The sequence below is a fragment of the Narcine bancroftii genome, chromosome 1 (genome assembly GCF_036971445.1).
Source record: "Narcine bancroftii isolate sNarBan1 chromosome 1, sNarBan1.hap1, whole genome shotgun sequence".
NCBI classification, from domain to species: Eukaryota; Metazoa; Chordata; class Chondrichthyes; order Torpediniformes; family Narcinidae; genus Narcine; species Narcine bancroftii.
The window spans coordinates 405,065,213-405,085,127 of record NC_091469.1 but is presented as its reverse complement, the minus strand read 5'-3'; positions in this window follow the sequence as shown (position 1 = coordinate 405,085,127).

Sequence of the window (19,915 nt, the reverse complement as noted above, 5' to 3'; positions counted from 1 at the left end):
AAAAGGGACGAGTTATAAATGGAGATTAAAAGGAGCCCAGAAAGGGAAGGTTAATGTATGTCAAGGTTCCTAAAATATTATTAATGATAATGTAGCTCTGGAGACTTCCCCCGCCCCCCCATCCCCCCACACACACCCCACCAATACACAACTACTGCTCTGTTTCTGTTGAGAGGTTAAATTTGATGATTTGGTTTATCATCTTTCAATTTCTGAGACCTGGACATCTGTGTGTAAAAAATGGCAAAGTTGAAAGAGAATGCTTTGGAAAAATGTACATCCCCTCCATGCAATGCTCTGACTGTTGAAAAGAGTCCATCCTCATATTTTTCAATGTGTCCTTGTCATGTGCAAGAAAATCTCTCACCATACGTGCCCCCATGGTAAACTAACCCTAACCTTATAAAAAAATGGGCCACTTGAAAGGTTCATATAAACTTCAAATGAGGTATATCCTGTTGAACAGAATCTTGCCTTGTAAAGGATGTCTGAGTCATAGAGCATAGTATTAATACAATGAATTCCTTTGAGCTTATGTTTCAAGGGATCGGCTTAATAATGCCAGGTATGACTCAGTCAATAACACTCATTTCTGAGTAAGATGTTTGTGAGTTCCATCTTATTTCAGAAAGTTGATTCACAAGTTTTGAATCCTTCCATACACACTGAAGAACCATGCCCGGTTGGAAACATCTTTCAGATTGTCTCATGATCAGCATGCTGCTTTCCAATACAAAATCAGGTTGTAGCTCAATCACACTGACTACAGTGCAAAAGGGATTATAGCCCAGGAGTGGTAGAATATTTTGAGACATCCTGAGGTCACGAAAGGAACTATGAAAATGCAAGGATTCCTTCACTGCTGTTTCATGAGTTAGTCATGTGTGACCCAGAAATTCAATACCATTGAGTTAGCAGTACCTCTGTTTCATATCACATTTTGAGTGACTAGTTTGGATCTGAATCATGGTGTGAGAAGAAATGTGGACTTATCTGCACTGTTTTTGATTCCTCAAAATGTTCCACTCAAGATTGCTGTTTAGAATAAGAATTGCATACTTCATTAAACTAATCCAGCCCTGTGAAATGGTCAGTATTCTCATCCTAACCTCCTCTAACACTTACAGACATCTGGACCGCTCAGACACCTATGATTCTCATGTTTTTATGTGGCCCTTGTGACATGTTCTGAAAGCACAGGATCAACTCATGCGCATGTTTAAACTCAGAGTCCTCCTCCTTCATCATTTTCTATTAATGTGTAACAGTTAAGGTTCTGTCAGACTGTCTGCCCGACATCATCTTAAAAGATGAAAGGAAGCAGCTTAGAAGTAAATAGTCCCAGTGAATTGGTGGTAGAATCTTCAGCCACTTTGGTCCCATTCCCTTTCACAAACATTCTCCTCTAGAAACATAGAATATTACAGCACAGAAGAAAATAGGCCATTTGGCCCTCTATTCTGTGCCAACCATTATTCGCCTGTCTCAATGACCTGCACCCATTCCATAATCATCCAAACCTCTCAACTCCATGTATCTATCCAATTTATTCTTAAAACATAAGATTGAGCCTGCATTCACCACATCAGATGGCAGCTCATTCCACACTCCTACCAGTTTCTGAGTGAAAAAGTTCCCATTCATGTTCCCCCAAACCTTTTCTCTTTCACCCTAAAGCCATGTCCTCTCATACTTATCTCCCCCAAACTAATTGGAAAAAGCCTATTTGCCTCCAATCTGTCTATACCTCTCATAATCTTGTAAACCTCTATCAAATCTCCCCTCATTCTTATTCATTCTAAGGAATAAAGTCCTAATCTGTTCAATCTTTCCCTGTAACTCAACTCTTGAAGACAAGGCAACATCTTAGTAAATCTTATCTGTACTCTTTCAATCTTATTTATATTCTTCTTGCAGTTAGGCAACCAGAACTGCACACAATATTCCAAATTTGGCCTCACCAATGTCTTAAACTTCACCATAACATCCCAACTCCTATACTCAATACTTTGATTTATAAAGGGATAAGATGCCAAAAGCTTTGTTTACAACCCTGTTCACCAGCAATACTATCTTCTGTATTCCCAGATCTCTTTGCTCCTCTGCATTCCTCAGTAGCCTATCATTTACTGTGTATGCCCAACCTTGGATTTCTCTTCCAAAATGCAACACTTGTCTGTATTAAACTGTCCCATTCTCCTAGTTGTTCCAGATTCCTCTGCAAGCTTCGATAATCTTCCTCACTGTCTACTACACCTCCTATCTTTGTGTCATCAGCAAATCTGCTGATCCAATTTACCACATTATCATCTACATCATTGATATAGACAACAAATAACAAAGATCCCAATACAGATCACCGAGACACACCACTAGTTACAGGCCTCCAGTGTGAGAAGCAATCATCCACTACCACTCTCAGTTTTCTCCTATACAGCCAATTTCAAATCCAGTTTAAAGCTCTCCATGGATACCTAGTGTCTTAAACTTCTGAACTAACCTCCCATGTGGCCTTACCAAAGTCCATACAGACAAGTTCCTCAGCCTTTCTTTCATCTCCTTCCTTGGTAATGACCTGTCATGTACTACACCATGCTGACTGTCCTTAATCAGCCCATGGTTGTCCAAATATACCCTATGTCACAGAACTCCTTCCAATAATTTACCTGCTACTGATGTTCGGCTCATCGGCCTATAATTACCTGGTTTACTTTTGGAGACTTTTTTTAAACAACGGGACAACCATCATGAACTACCCTCCAATCCCTGGCACCTCACCTGTGGCTAAGGACATTTTGGATATATCTGCCAGGGCCCCTGTGTGATGATACGACCACCAGCCTATTGCAGAAGGTGATCTCTGTACCTGCAGGAAGACCACCTGTGGGGCTGACTCCACCTGGCCGGCTGTCAATCAGCTGTCCCGAATATAGACCTGACCCCCCCCCGGCCCTTCCTGAACCAGTCACACGGGGAGCCACCAAGGCACGAAATGGTCTTCAGACTTTTACTGGAATAAAGCCTGTTGTACAGTCTTTCGAGTTTTGTTCTTGCTTGCTGCTACCTCAGCGCACCACACCCTGTAATTTCTACACTAGTCTCTCTCAAGGTCCGAGGGGATATCATATCTGGCCCAGGGGATTTGTCTACCTTTATTCACTGTAAAGCAGCAAGCCCCTCCTCCTCCTTAATCTCCATATGTTCCATGACACTTCTGTTTGTTTCCCTTCGTTCTCTATACACTGTGCTAGTTTCCTGAGTAAATAGTGATGCAAAATAACCTGTTAATGATCTCCCACATTTTGTGAGGCTCCACACATAGTTGACCACTCTGATCCTCTAGGGGACGAATTTTGTCCCTTACCATCCTTTTACTCTTAATATACTTGTAGAAACCCTTTGGATTCACCTTCACATTATCTGCCAAAGTAACCTCATGCCTCCTTTTTGCCTTCCTGATTTCCTTCTTTAGTTTTTCCTTACATTTTCTATATTCTATAAGTACTTCATTTGCTTCTTGTTGCTTATACCTGTTATACACCTCTCTTTTCTTCTTATCCCTTGTAAACCAAGGTTCCCTGTGGCTGCTATCTCTTCTCCTTTGTCTTCATTTGTGAAAACTTTTCAGGAGCCCACTATTCACACACATTTATAACGTTCTCTGGCTGGCAATGTTAGGTTCTGCGTCTACATTCTTCTTTGGCTTGGCTTTGCGGACGAAGATTTATGGAGGGGGTAAAAGTCCACGTCAGCTGCAGGCTCGATTGTGGCTGACAAGTCCGATGCGGGACAGGCAGACACGGTTGCAGCGGTTGCAGGGGAAAATTAATGATCGTCTATAATACATAATAAAAGTGAATTGCAATGCTACTATTATTCTTCACCTCGCCAGCCTTCCTGTACACACACAATTCTGGATAAATGATACATTTGTTGACCTGCAGTGAACTTTTGCAATAACTGTTGCAACACACTTAACCAGCGAATAAGCACAACACATGTTGATCTGGTAAAGCTATTTGGTTGTAAGGCACAGCTAAAATGAATCTCTCACACTACAATCTTAAAATAGGAGGTCCCCTTGAGATCATTAAAAGTTGCTATATAAATGCATAAGTATATTTTTTTCTTTGTAATCTTCCATGCTGTCATTGGTACTAAGGTTAAAAGAGGAAGAGAACAATTCACCTCATGATTATTTTTCACTCTCCAGCTGAGCCAATGGCTCCCTTCTTTAACACAGAGACTATTGTAATCATCTCAGTCTATACCTAACCTTTTGCCAAAATTCCTATTTCCAACAAGATGTTTATCCAGCATGTTATTTTTTTTAGAATTACTGTCTTATTTTCAATCACTTTGCTGAATGTCTGTTTCCTTGTGCTCTATTTGAAAGAAACAGAGATCTTTTGTTTCAGCTAGCAGTATCATTTAAATTGCAGATTGGCTCATGACAAGTTACCCTTTACACAGCAAACACTAGGCAATACAACAAGTTTCCTGGGATTTGTACTTAAAGAGCAACCAATTGACCAGTCAACAGATTATGAACATGTAATGTTCCTGATTTATCAGATCAATTGAACTTAGACTAGCTAATTAAGAAGTTTACACCTCTTGGTACAGTAGCAGAGTAATGAGACTACTGGACTACAATGCTGAAGCCTGAACAATTCTTTTTTAGGCATTCATAGACTGTAAATGTCTAATTGCATCTGATTTATGGAGGCATTTAACAATCAACCACATTTGGTTCTGGAGTCACAATTAGGCAACATTACTAATTAACGTGCATTATTGAACCAGATCGGTTTTCAGTGACAATTTGGTTGTTTGATGATCACTTTATTGATGCTAGATTTTGTTCCAAATATATATAAAAATTACTTGAATGATTTGACAAATGGACAGGGTAATGATGAAGGCATTGGGTATGCGTACCTTAATCGGTTTGGGCACTGAGTACAGGAGTTGGGATGAATTGTTACAAGAGTGAAGAACACCCCTCCTTTATGAAATCCCTCGCCACACCATGCCCTGCCCACCCCCACCAACCACCCCCCCCCCCCTGCCCATTGCAGAAGACCAGGTGAGCCAGGGACAAGCTTTAGAAGACTGTGGCCAGAGGCTGTTGCTCTCACCAAACTGTTGTATGGGGTGGAAGTAGCTAAGTGTGGCAGGCTCCAACTCAGGCTCAGCAGCTGATGGTGACCTGCATCTGAGAATCAGGAATCAGGTCCAGGATTTGGGAAAGCATGAAGGTTGGCCTTAGGTGCTAATAGATACCTAATGCTTCAGGGATCATAAATTGGGGATTGAGGAAGTGCCATCTGAATATGGGGCTTTGAGCTCAGTTCATTGCTAAACAACATATTGTACAGCTATGAGGGTTTCAGGGGCACCTGTAGGCAGCAGGATCAATAGCCATTTGAGGATCTGAAGGGACTCAATTTTCTTCTCTTTCTTGATTTAATAATGGCTCTGGATTATCTGTCAACTTCTCACAGGACAAACAAAAGGAATATTTTGCGTATCCTGTGTAAATGACAATAAAGCAAATCTTGAATTTTGATATCATAAACTGTACATTTCATAAATTCTGATTCTGATTCTAATTGGCATATTTGCATTTGTAGGTCAAGGCATTGATTACAGGAGCTGGGGCATCATCTTACAGCTGTAAACATCATCTGTGAGACCAGAGCTGAAGAATTGTGTACAGTTAGAAACATAGAAACATAGAAGATAGAAGCAGGAGTAGGTCATTCGACCCTTCGAGCATGCTCCGCCATTCAACGAGATCATGGCTGATCTTAAAGTTCAGTACCCCATCCCCGCCTTCTCTCCGTGACCTTTAATACCCTTATACTGAAGAAATAGATCTAATTCCCCCTTAAATAGATTTAATGAACCTGCCTGTACTGCACTCTGTGGCAATGAATTCCACAGATTCACCACCCTCTGGGTAAAGAAATTCCTCCTCATCTCGGTCCTAAATGGTTTGCCTATTATCCTCAAACCATGGCCCCGGGTTCTGGATTTTCCCATCATTGGAAACATCCCATCTGCATCCATTCTGTCCAGTCCTGCCAGAATTTTATATGTCTCTATGAGATCCCCTCTCAATCTTCTAAACTCCAGCGAGTACAATCCCAATTTGTGCAATCTTTCCTCATAAGTCATTCCTGCTATTCCAGGTATCAGCCTGGTGAATCGCCTCTGCACTCCCTCCATTGCAAGAACATCCTTCCTTAGATAAGGTGACCAAAACTGCACACAATACTCCAGGTGTGGTCTCACCAAGGCCCTGTACAGCTGCAGTAAGGTATCCTTGTTCCTATACTCAAACCCTCTTGATATGAAGGCCAACATACCATTTGCTTTTTTAACCGCCTGCTGTACCTGCATGCTCGCCTTCAGAGACTGGTGTACAAGTACCCCTAGGTCTCTCTGCACTTCCCCATCTCTTAATCTATTGCCATTCAAACAGTAATCTGCCCTCCGGTTTGTATTACCAAAGTGGATAACCTCACATTTATCCACATTGTAGTGCATTTGCCATGTATCTGCCCAGTCCCTCAATTTATCCAAATCACACTGGAGCTTCCTGACCCCCTCTTCCGTGCACACAACCCCTCCTAGCTTAGTGTCATCTGCAAATTTGGAGATATTACATCCAATCCCCTCATCCAGATCATTAATGTAAATTGTGAACAGCTGGGGTCCCAGTACAGATCCCTGTGGCACCCCACTGGTCACCGCCTGCCACTCAGAAAATGAGCCATTTATCCCAACTCTCTGTCTTCTACCTGCCAGCCAGTTCTCAATCCACATCAATACTTTGCCCCCAATCCCATGAGCGTTGATTTTGTAAGCCAGTCGTTTATGCGGGACCTTATAGAAGGCCTTTTGGAAGTCCCGGTACACCACATCCACTGGGTCTCCCCCATCTATTTTACCTGTCACCATCTCAAAGAATTCTAATAGATTTGTCAAGCACGATTTACTTTTGTAAATCCATGTTGACTCTGTCCAATCCCTTCTCTGCTAGACATATGCTCCGCTATTGCATCCTTAATAATGGATTCCATCATTTTGCCCACTACTGATGTAAGGCTCACCGGCGTATAATTCCCCACTTTTTCTCTACCCCCATTTTTAAATAGTGGGGTAACATTAGCTACCTTCCAATCTATGGGTACTGATCCTGAGTCTATCGAGTTCTGGAAAATAATTCTTAAAGCATCTGCTATCTGAATGGCCACTTCCTTAAGTACCCTATGTTATAGATTGAGAATTTGGGTTAAAAAGGGTTTAAGTTAAAATGTGATGATTAGTCTTAAAAGGGGGCTAACCACTAGAGTTTAGCTGAAAAATGTTACAACAGACTTGCAACAGATTTAACTACAGATAGACATGCAGGAGCCAAAGATTGATAAAGAGTGAAAAACAGAATTTGGTGTGAGCAGAGGTCATGAATGATCGTGGTGTGCGTGACTAACAGTAATCAGGATGATTCTGCAAAAACTAACCAATTAAAGCAGTGTAGTGGAGATGCCGAAGGACAAGCAAATTGTATAAAAAACAACGCACTGTATGTATCGGGGCTTGACTTGGCAAGAAGCCGGTTGAGTCCAACTCTGCAGACTTGTGAATAAAGCTTTTCGTGTCACCGATCTTAAAGAGACTCATTTGTGAGAATTTGTGTTTCTGACACCCTAGGATGTAGATTATCAGGCCCTTGGGATTTATTTGCCTTCAATCCCATCAATTTCCCCAAGACCATGTCCTTAGAGATACTGATTTCTTTCAGTTCCTCCCTTGCATTAGTTTCTATGTTTCCCAACATCCTTGGGAGGTTATTTGTATCCTCTCTTGTAAAAACAGAACTAAAGTAAGAATTTAATTGGTCTGCCATTTCCTTATTCCCCATTATATATTCCCCTGATTCCGACTGCAAAGGACCTTCTCTGGATTTCACCAATCTTTTCCTCTTGACATATTTATAAAAGTTTTTGCAGTCAGTTTTTATATTTGCCGCAAGCTTACTTTCGTAATTTATTTTTGCTCTCTTGATTAATCCCTTTGTCCTCCTTTGGTGCATCTTGAACTGCTCCCAGTCTTCGGTTGTGGTACTTTTTTTGGCCAATTGATATGCTCTCTCTTTGGACCCAATGCTGTCTCTAATTTCCCTTGTTATCCACGGTTGAGTCACCTTTTTTGGTTTATTTTTATGCCAAACTGGTATAAACAATTTTTGCAATTTCTCCATTAGATCTGTGAATGCTTTCCATTGTCTATCCAAAGTCAACTCCCCCATAAACACCACCCAATCAATCATACTCAACTCCCGTCTCATACCATCATAATTCCCTTTATTTAAATTCAGGACCTTAGTCTCGGTTTTAATTTCATCACTCTCCATGTCGAGTGAGAATTCGATCATATTGTTGATAATACCCAATCTAAAATGGCCTGCTCCCGAGTTGGTTCCCCGACATATTGGTCTAGATAACCATCCCGTAAACATTCAAGGAATTCCTCCTCCTCAGTATTTTAATTCCTCCTCCTCAGTATTTTAATTCCTCCTCCTCAGTATTTTGTTGTTAAGCAATAGGAAGGATGTCATTATGCTGGAAATAGTGCAAAAAAAAACCCATCATGATGTTAAATATGACTGGAGGATTTGTGCTATAAAATTGACTAGATAGCCTGGGATTATTTCCCTTGGAGCATTGGAGTTTGAGGGATGACCTTGAAGTGGTATATAAAATTGTGAGGAAATCTTTTCCCCAAGATGGGAAAGTCTGAAACTGAAGGGCATAGATTTAAGGTGGGAGGGAAAAGAGTTGAAATCATAGCTTTATAGAACAATACAGCACAGAAACAGGCCCATCCGCCCATTTAGTCAGAACCAATTCATTTTTTTCTGCTGAGTCGACCCGCACCCAGATCATCATCCTCCATTCCTCTCCTATCCATTTACCTATCTAAATTTCTCATCAATTTTGAAATCAAACCCACATTTACCACTTCAACTGGGAGCTAATTCCACCCTCTGGGTGAATGAGTTCAACCTAATGTTCCCTTGAACATTTCACCTTTTACCCTTAAACCATGTTCTCTAGTTCTTGTGTCACCCAACCTCAGTGGAAAAGGTCTACTGGCATTTTTAATATCTATACCCCTGGGAATATGTTTTTGACACAAAGGGTAGTTGGCATATGGAACAAGTTGCCAGAGAAAGCTGTAAAGGTAGGTATAATTATGGCATTTTAAAAATATTTGAACATGGCCAGGGAAGATTTAGAGTGATACGGGCAAATGCAGACATAGGGAACAGCTGAGAGAGGCAACTTGTTCAGCATAAATGAATTTGACTAATCAGTAGTTGTCAGCCTTTTTCTTTCCACTCCACTTTAAATATTCCCTATGCTATAGGTGCTCTGTGATTAGTAATGGATTGCTTAAGGTGGTATGTAAGTGGAAAGAAAAAGTTTGAAAGCCACTGTTTTAATTGTACTAATCGACTCATCTTAATTGTACTAATTGACTCATTATGACCCTTTGTGTCATAACACCAGAGGGAATGGGCCAATGACAAATTTTCTCAAGCAAAATATTTCAGTAACAATTGGGTCTATTGCAGTGATTCTCAACCTTCCCTTCCCACTCATGTACCAACTTAAGCAAACATTTAATAATCATAGAGCACCGATAGCATAGGGATTACTTAAAGTGGTATGAAAGTGGAAAGAAAAAGGTTGAGAACCACTGGACCAAATGTTTTTCACAGTCTAGTTTGAGAAGTCTATGATTCAATGAATTTAAATTCCCAATCTTCCATAGTAGGATCTGAGCGTGTAGCTCTAAATAGAATTAAACAAAACTGAATTGAATTATAGTAGTTATTATTAAGGGTAATAAAATTCAGTAAACAGCCTTGTTTTGTGTGCTATCCAGATGAGTTTACTCATGCAGCAGGTAATGTAAAAGTAACAAAATGAATACATATTTAAAAAAGTATAGGGGGAATGTTATATGAAGTAAATATTGCAGGGTATAGAGGAAAGTACAAAAATGAATGCAGGATATCGAGAAAAGTACAACTGAAAACAATGCATGGACCTTATAGTGGCAGCCAAGGGGCAGGACTTCATGTTCAAATCACTCCAGTGAATCTGGCCGACCACATGTTCTGGGTGGTCCCTGCGAAGATGGCGCTTGACCCCCTTCATCTCAGGGATGAAGTCAGCAGACTGGGGAATGCATTGGGAGCGTTATGATGCCACATCTGGTTTTGGGATGGCCGGGCAAAAGAACATTCCAGTTCAAACCAAGTTCAGTAAGAGTGGGGAAAGTCAGCCTTAGATAACTAAAGTAATAAAGTAAGGTATCAAATTAAAATCTTATGGATACAAAGTTGGCAGAAGTGGTGGGGAACTGGAAGATTGGACAAACTTTAAAAGCAATGAAGTGCCAGCCACGAAGCAAGCAATAAAGAAATGAAAGATAAACTATGAAAGTAAACCAGCTCAAAATATTTAAAAAATAAGGTAATAAAAGCTTTAGTAATTATATGAAGTGGAAAAGGGTGGCTGGAAGATGAGAAGAGAGAAATAACATTGGACAATGTGGAAATGGCTGAAATCGTCACAGTTGAAGACACATTGTAGTGAACTGGGATTCACTAGAAGTGTGCTGTACTGACTGTACTGGTCCCGCCTCCCCCTCCTCCCCCAGGAGCCCATATATAACGCTGGTTTCCCGCCTAAACCCTGAACCCCTCTGAAGCCTGTTCGTGAACCCTACCTGTGTTGTAAGCTAATAAAAATGTTTTTTTTCTCCCTCCAGTTGAGTGTGAGCTAAGCTACAATTTTATTAGCTTACAAACAAGAATGGAGGCGTAACTCAATCCCAGTATGCTGTTAATAGACCCCCAGTTCCCTGATACAGCTGAGGAGTTTGTATTTTGGCTAGACTGCTTCCAGGCCTACCTGAACGTGACCAGGGATGTCTTCCATACAGACGAGCTCTGGAAGTCGGCGCTCCTCTCAAAGGTAGGGACGAAGCAGTATGCAGTAATCCAAGACTGCCCAACATATGAGGCCACCATTGAGGCGCTGAAGGCCCGCTACATGAAGACCCTGAATGAGGTCCTAGCAAGGCACCGCTTGTCCTACACTGCCAATGGCCCAAAGAGTCGATTGGTGACTATTTGCTGGATCTGCGGATGCTGACTAAGAAGTGCAAGTATGAGGCTGCTTTGGACTGCATCTGAGAAGATGAACAGATCCAGGACTCTCTAGTTACAGGGGTCCACTTGAGGTACATGAGGCAGCGACTGCTCGAGTTGGGAAGGAAGGACCTCACTAGCCATATTGAGCTGGCCAAATCACTGGAACAGACCAGTCTCAGGAGCGACAACCTTGAAAACAGCAAACTCGCGCTCTCAGGTGATCATCTCCAAGGATCAAGTGCTCCTGCTTTGGCGGTCTCCGTGCTAATGGCTAAGCTTCCCGAGCCCGGGAGTGTTTTTTCTCCGGCAAGGGACAGCACCCCTGTACCCGCTGCCCTGCCAAAGACTTGGCGTGTTCCGGCTGTGGGAAGAAGATTGGGTGAGGGTCTGCTGTGTGAAGGGAAGTCCAGGGAAGACCATGGACTGTACCACTCCTGGATCTGATGCCACCCCCAAACTGTCTGCCCCGGACTCGCCTGAGATCACCTGCTGCGCAACCCACAATCTACGGAAATGGCACGAAAAGGCTCAGCGGCCATCTTGCAGTGGCCTGACTTTGAATTCAGCCCCATTATCATCACAGGAAGAAGGAGGGAAGCCATCTTGCTGCGCCACGAGGTCAGTGGCAATTTACCTGCACAGGTCAACTCATGAAGGAGGGGCCACTCGAGGGAAGAAGACAGCGTCTCTGGCGACCTGGCATCGCTGGTCCTCAACAGACCTCACCAGCTCAGCAACTCGATGGTGATGGTGAAGGTAAATGGGCATTTAACCAAAGTTTCATAGACTCACGGAATGTGCAAAAATATAATTTAAAAATGTGCCCATCTAATTACCGAATCTTCCTACATCCCAGTCCAAGCCGCTCCACGCAGAATAACGACCCCCACCCCATTCCCAAGCCACCAAGAACAGGAGATACAGTGCAGCAGACAGGGAGTTTATAAAGACGGAGACCCTGCACCTGCTGGAGGAGGGGATCATCGAACCCAGCACCAGCCTGTGGAGAGTGCAAGTGGTGGTAGTAAAGGGGGAAAACAAGTCCAGGTTAGTGATTGACTATAGCCAAACCATTATCAGATACACATTCTTGGATGCCTACCCCCTCCCTCACATTTCAGATATGGTGAATGATATCGCGTAATATCGGGTCTATTCTACCATCGACCTAAAAGTTGCCTGTCACCAGCTGCCAATCCATTCTGAGGACTACCCGTACATGGCATTTGAGGCTAACGGTTGACTCTGTCAGTTCCGGAGGGTCTCTTTTGGTATTACAAATGGGGTGTCTATTTTTCAGCAGCAGAAAGACAGGATGGTGGATGAGAACAGGTTGAAGACTACCTTCCCCTACCTTGACAATGTCACCATCTGTGGCCACATTGTGGAAGACAATGATGCTAATCACCAGAACTTTCTCCACATGGCGAGAGCCCAGAATCTCACCTCTTTGGCTTGGCTTCGCGGACGAAGATTTTATGGAGGGGGTAAATGTCCACGTCAGCTGCAGGCTCGTTTGTGGCTGACAAGTCCGATGCGGGACAGGCAGACACGGTTGCAGCAGTTGCAAGGGAAAATTGGTTGGTTGGGGTTGGGTGTTGGGTTTTTCCTCCTTTGTCTTTTGTCAGTGAGGTGGGCTCTGCGGTCTTCTTCAAAGGAGGTTGCTGCCCGCCGAACTGTGAGGCGCCAAGATGTACGGTTTGAGGCGATATCAGCCCACTGGCGGTGGTCAATGTGGCAGGCACCAAGAGATTTCTTTAGGCAGTCCTTGTACCTCTTCTTTGGTTCACCTCTGTCATGGTGGCCAGTGGAGAGCTCGCCATATAACACGATCTTGGGAAGGCGATGGTCCTCCATTCTGGAGACGTGACCCACCCAGCGCAGCTGGATCTTCAGCAGCATGGACTCGATGCTGTCGGCCTCTGCCATCTCGAGTACTTCGATGTTAGGGATGAAGGCGCTCCAATGAATGTTGAGGATGGAGTGGAGACAACACTGGTGGAAGCGTTCTAGGAGCCGTAGGTGATGCCGGTAGAGGACCCATGATTCGGAGCCGAACAGGAGTGTGGGTATGACAACGGCTCTGTATACGCTTATCTTTGTGAGGTTTTTCAATTGGTTGTTTTTCCAGACTCTTTTGTGTAGTCTTCCAAAGGCGCTATTTGCCTTGGCGAGTCTGTTGTCTATCTCGTTGTCGATCCTTGCATCTGATGAAATGGTGCAGCCGAGATAGGTAAACTGGTTGACCGTTTTGAGTTTTGTGTGCCCGATGGAGATGTGGGGGGGCTGGTAGTCATGGTGGGGAGCTGGCTGATGGAGGACCTCAGTTTTCTTCAGGCTGACTTCCAGGCCAAACACTTTGGCAGTTTCCGCAAAGCAGGACGTCAAGCGCTGAAGAGCTGGCTCTGAATGGGCAACTAAAGTGGCATCGTCTGCAAAGAGTAGTTCACGGACAAGTTTCTCCTGTGTCTTGGTGTGAGCTTGCAGGCGCCTCAGATTGAAGAGACTGCCATCCGTGCGGTACCGGATGTAAACAGCGTCTTCATTGTTGAGGTCTTTCATGGCTTGGTTCAGCATCATGCTGAAGAAGATTGAAAAGAGGGTTGGTGCGAGAACACAGCCTTGCTTCATGCCATTGTTAATGGAGAAGGGTTCAGAGAGCTCATTGCTGTATCTGACCCGACCTTGTTGGTTTTCGTGCAGTTGGATAACCATGTTGAGGAACTTTGGGGGGCATCCGATGCGCTCTAGTATTTGCCAAAGCCCTTTCCTGCTCACGGTGTCGAAGGCTTTGGTGAGGTCAACAAAGGTGATGTAGAGTCTTTTGTTTTGTTCTCTGCACTTTTCTTGGAGCAGTCTGAGGGCAAAGACCATGTCAGTAGTTCCTCTGTTTGCGCGAAAGCCGCACTGTGATTCTGGGAGAATATTCTCGGCGACACTAGGTATTATTCTATTTAGGAGAATCCTAGCGAAGATTTTGCCTGCAATGGAGAGCAGCGTGATTTCCCTGTAGTTTGAGCAGTCTGATTTCTCGCATTTGTTTTTGTACAGGGTGATGATGGTGGCATCACGAAGATCCTGAGGCAGTTTTCCTTGGTCCCAACAAAGTTTGAAAAACTCATGCAGTTTGACATGCAGAGTTTTGCCGCCAGCCGTCCAGACCTCTGGGGGGATTCCATCCATACCTGCTGCTTTGCCACTTTTCAGTTGTTCAATTGCCTTATATGTCTCATCCCGGGTGAGGACCTCATCCAGCTCCAGCCTTAGGGGCTGTTGAGGGAGCTGGAGCAGGGCAGAATCTTGGACTGAGCGGTTGGCACTGAAAAGAGATTGGAAGTGTTCTGACCATCGGTTGAGGATGGAGATCTTGTCGCTGAGGAGGACTTTGCCATCTGAGCTGCGCAGCAGGCTTTGGTCTTGGGATGAGGGGCCGTACACAGCCTTTAGAGCCTCATAGAAACCCGTTAAGTCGCCAATGTCCGCGCTGAGCTGGGTTTGCTTGGCGAGGCTAGTCCACCACTCATTTTGGATCTCCCGGAGTTTGCCCTGAAGATGGCTGCATGCGCGACGGAAGGCTTGATTCTTCTCTGGACAGGACGGCTTTGAAAGGTGAGCCTGGTGGGCAGCTCGCTTCTTTGCCAGCAGGTCCTGGATTTCCTGGCTGTTATCATCGAACCAGTCCTTGTTTTTCCTGGAGGAGAAGCCCAGTACCTCTTCAGTGGATTGCAGTATGGTAGTCTTCAGCTGATCCCAGAGGGTTTCAGGGGACGAGTCCGTGAGGCGGATTGCATCGTCGAGCTTTGCTTTGAGGTTTGCCTGGAAGTTTCCTCTCACTTCGTCTGACTGCAGGTTTCCAACATTGAACCTCTTTCTTGGGGCTTTACTGTTCCTGGGCTTTGGTTTGATGTGAAGGTTGAGCTTGCAGCGAACCAGCCGGTGGTCAGTGTGGCATTCCGCGCTGGGCATGACCCTGGTGTGGAGCACATCTCGTTTGTCTCTTTCTCGCACCTACAATTCTGACAAATGTGTATTCAGGACTACACGACTGGCTATCCTTGACTATGTTGTGGAGAGTGGCATCATTTGCCCCGACCCTGATAGGATGCGACCCCTGTTAGAGCTTCCCCTCCCTGCAACCACAAAGGCTTTGAGGAGCTGCCTGATGATTTTCTCATATTACGGCCAGTGGCTCCCTCAATAAGCCGACAAGGTTCGTCCCCTCTTAAAGGCCACCACTTTCCCCCTTTTGGCCAAAGCCCAGACAGTTTTTAATTACCTCCAAAGTTGCGATGTGAAAGCCACCATGCACACGGTAGACGAGAATGTACCTTTCCAAGTGGAAAGTGATGCTTTGGATGTAGCCCTGGCTGCTACTTTCAATCAGGCAGGCAGGCCGGTTGCCTTTTTCTCAGAGATGCTTCAAGGCTACGAGCTCTGGAACCTGTCTGTGGAAAAGGAGGCTCAGGCCATTATAAAAGCCATAAGGCAATCGAGGCACTACCTGGCTGGTAGAAGATTTAAGCTCCTCACGGAACAGCGCTCTGTTGCATTCATGTTCAGCTAGACCAAGAGAAGCAAAATCAAATATGACAAAATTTATAGGTGGAGGATTGAATTCGCAACCTACAATTTTGATATCGCCTATTGGCCAGGGACCCTTACCGACCCTCCAGATGCCTTGTCCAGGGGACGCTGTGTCTCTGCACACACTGATTAACTGCGGACCATACACAATTAGCTCTGCCATCCAGGGGGTCACCTGCATGCTCATTTAGTCAAGTCCCGCAATTTGCCCTACTCAATAGAAGACGTCAGGGAAATGTCCAAGTCATGGCAGGTCTGCGCTAAGTGCAAGCTGCACATTTTTCACCCAATGAAAGCAGACCTGATTAAATCATCCAGTCCCTTTGAATGACTCAGTGTCAATTTTAAGGGACCTCTCCCCTCCACGAACAGGAACATCTACTTTATCTCGGTCATCGATGAGTACTCCCACTTCCTGTTTGCCATCCGTTATGAAGACCCTAGACTCTATTTTAACTCTGTTCGGATATCCCGGCTATATTTATAGGGACCGGGGTTTAGTCTTCATGCACAAAAAGCTGTGTTAGTACCTGTTGGTAAGGGGCATTGCACCCAGCAGGACTACCAGTTACAATCCCCAGGGGAATGGGCAGGTAGAAAAAGATAATGCCATGATCTGGAAGGCTATCAAACTTGCCCTGATGCAAAAAGGCCTTCCAGACTTACGCTGACAGGATGTCCTCCCCATCACGCTCCACTCAATTGAGTCGCTACTCTGCACTGTGACCAATGCTATTCCTCATGATCTTATGTTTACATTCAACAGAAGGTCGGCATCAGGGACTACACTCCCAGCCTAGCTCACTAGTCCTGGTCCAGTCCTTCTCAAGAAGCACATGAAGAGAAGCAAGACCGACCCCCTGGTGGAAAGGGTAAAATTGCTCCATTCCAACCTCACATATGCCTATGTGGAGTATCCGGATGGCAGGGAGGACACCGTCTCCATCAGGGACCTGGCACCCGCCAGAACAGAGGATCCGCTGAGTTACTGAACTTTTTCTCCCCAACCCAACTCAGGGCCTCAGGGGACCCTGTTCAGGAGGAGAGTGCACCCCCCTCTATCATCGAGCCAGACCCCCAGCCCATTTGCCTTCCATCACAGGTGGACTAGGAGACTCAAGGAACCCAAGGTCCCCTGGTACTAAAGTGCTCCACTAGGATCTCCAGACCTCCTGACTGCCTGAATCTATAAATAATATTTCAAATATATCTCTTCTGTGTCTATTACTGGCTTCTGATCTTTGTTCTCTTCATCCACAGACCCTTAATGGGTAGGGGTGTAGGGGTGAATGTAGTGAACTGGGATTCACTAGAAGTGTGCTGTACTGACAAATGGTCCTGCCTCCCAGCTCATCCCCCTGGGGCCCATATATAACCCTGGTTTCCTGGAAAACCCAGAACCCTTCTGAAGCCTTTTCATGAATCGTTGTAAGCTAATAAAACAGTTTCTTCTCCCTCCAGTTGAGTGTGAGCTTTTATCTACGCTACACACATCTAACATCCCAAAGAGTGATGTTTAGGATGTGATGGGAGGTGAGGACCTCAAGACAATTGCTATCACCAAAGGGTTAGTACTAAGCAAACTAGTGGGTCTAAATGTAGATGTCTTTTGGTCCTGATGGAATGCTTTCCAGGTTACTGAAAGAAATGAAGGAAGCTATAGATGAGGCATTTGTAATTTACTAAAATTCTCTGGGCTCTGGGAAGGTCTTGGGAGATTGAAAGATAGCAAATATCACAGCACTGTTTAAAAAATGATATAGACAAAAGGTAGGTAAATATTGGCCAGTTAGCTTCATGTCTGATCGAGAAAATGATTGAAAATATAGTGGTCATCTGGATCAAAATTGTTTCATCACATAGATGGAGCATAGATTCAGGAAGTGGATGTCCTGTCTTACATATTGAGGATATAATGAGCACATTGCATTGTTCAGCCAACTCAGACATATACTATAGGATAGATTTCTGGGCAGATGGGGTACCATGCAAGCCCCGTTTAAATAATAAACTGTGGGATACTACAACTACCTCCTGAGTTTCTATTGCTGCACTTTGCTGTTCCATTATCTGCAAAGGAAGCTGTAATCTAAACCATCAGATGTTGCATGATGTGAACCACTGAATGGAACTTGTTCTATTCCTCTCACTAGATGGGTTGGCTCGATTTCAAGACACAGCCAGACTGGAGACAGTTGCCTCCACTCCAGTAGCTATCATGTCTGTGTTTGTAGACAGGTTCTCCTTTCCACCATACATCAGTCACACTAACCAATTTCTGAGTCTCTGCTCTGAAAGAGGCTCATATCAACAGGTGAACTATAGTGCCGTCTTACCCAAAAGGCAAAGTAGCATCTATGATCTTTCTTCCACTTAGTCATAACATTGTACCCAATGCAGCCATTTAGGAGGATCGAGTTCTACCTGGCCTCAAAGGACCATATGATGTTGTTTCTTCTCGGTTCTCCTTCTCCTTGCCTTCCAGGGTTGACATAACTCTTGCTCCTGATATTATGTGATGATAAAGCTTTCAATGTTTAGACTGAGCTTGATGAGTTTGTAGTGAGAGCAGTGCAATCCAAAGTACATGTTTCTTCATAAGCAAAGAAAGTCACCTCCTGTCAGTAGAAACAGCAACATATTTTTTTGTATAGTTCAGTGATTTCAATGGAACTGACATCTAATGGCAGTGTTCAACTTGCTGCCACTATGACTGTCATTACTGGGCCCTATGGACGTAAGATTTTCTTTTAGTTTGGATGTTGCTTAACAGCATCTGTTGAACATTTTCTCCTTATTTTTAAATTTTCTGCCCCTCTCGAGCTCTTTTTCTGGTAGGAGTTTAGAAAAATAAATTCTAAAGATAATTTGTTTGAGAAAAGCTATACAAATCTTTCAAGACTTCACTGTTTAAAGATTTACTTCTAGCTGTCCAAGACAATACACCTGACCTTATCCAGTTTTCCTGTTGTCTGACATCAAACAAGATTCACTGCAAACTGCAGCCTTTCCACAGCTTACCTTGTCTGAGTGCAGTCACTTGACTACAAACCCTTAAGACTGTTCTTTCGATTAGCAAACCAGACTGATGGAGTTGTGTTTATTTATCTTAGAGTGCACAATGGCTCAAACAAATGAGCAGGAATCCTAACCAGGACAACATGTTGATTGACAATAACAGAGTAAATGAATGTCCTTAATTGCTCAAATGAATCCAAGTATTAATGTTGAAAAATATTCTTTGTAAAATTGCCTTGTATTTTTTTTATTCCACCAGATGGAAACTCACCGCTAGAGTGATTGTAGACTGTTGTACATTTTTATTGAAGAGGTCTCTTAGATGGCTGAGTACTCACTCAAAAAAAAAATGACTGCTGTGGTGTGGGAGCTGCTGACATTAAATCTTCAAAAACGGAGACTCATGTGTAACCTCATATATGAATGCTGTTGGCATATCACTGCAATAAAGTTTTGATCTGAAACAGATACCAGTACTTAATAAATCCTGAGAAACACAGAACAAAGACTGCAACACTAGAATGGGATTAAATCCTTTTAGTTGGCTGTAAAGGTAGATTTGGCATTTGGAAGTCATCACACTTACAACTTAATTTTCAAATTTTTAATCCCAAAAAGTGACCACACCCACAGCCTTTGAAGTGCTGCAAATTTTTGTCCACAATAATATAGTTAATACATTTAAAGAACAATATGACAAGTGTTTGTCTCTTTCGCAAATATCTGTTCAAAAAAAGTCTCCCGATTAACATATAATTTACTGACTTCAGCAACAGTTTGAGGAAATTCCCAGATGAGTCTCCATCTAAAATAAATTGTAATTAAGTAACACCAAGTCAGTCCTGATAAATTCTTCTGAACTAAAAAGAATTTTAGCTCGAAGAGCAAACCTAAGTTTGACCCTGAGCTCTGATTTCCAAACCCTAACTTGCCAAATTTATTCTGGTGCAGGGAACTGTTTTCCAAACACTCACTGCAAGGTCAGACACACAGCCAGCAGGATAGCAAGAAGCAAGAGCAGGAAGTTAATATGGGGGCAAGAGTGCAGAGGTGTCAGAGTGTTGATGGAGCAAT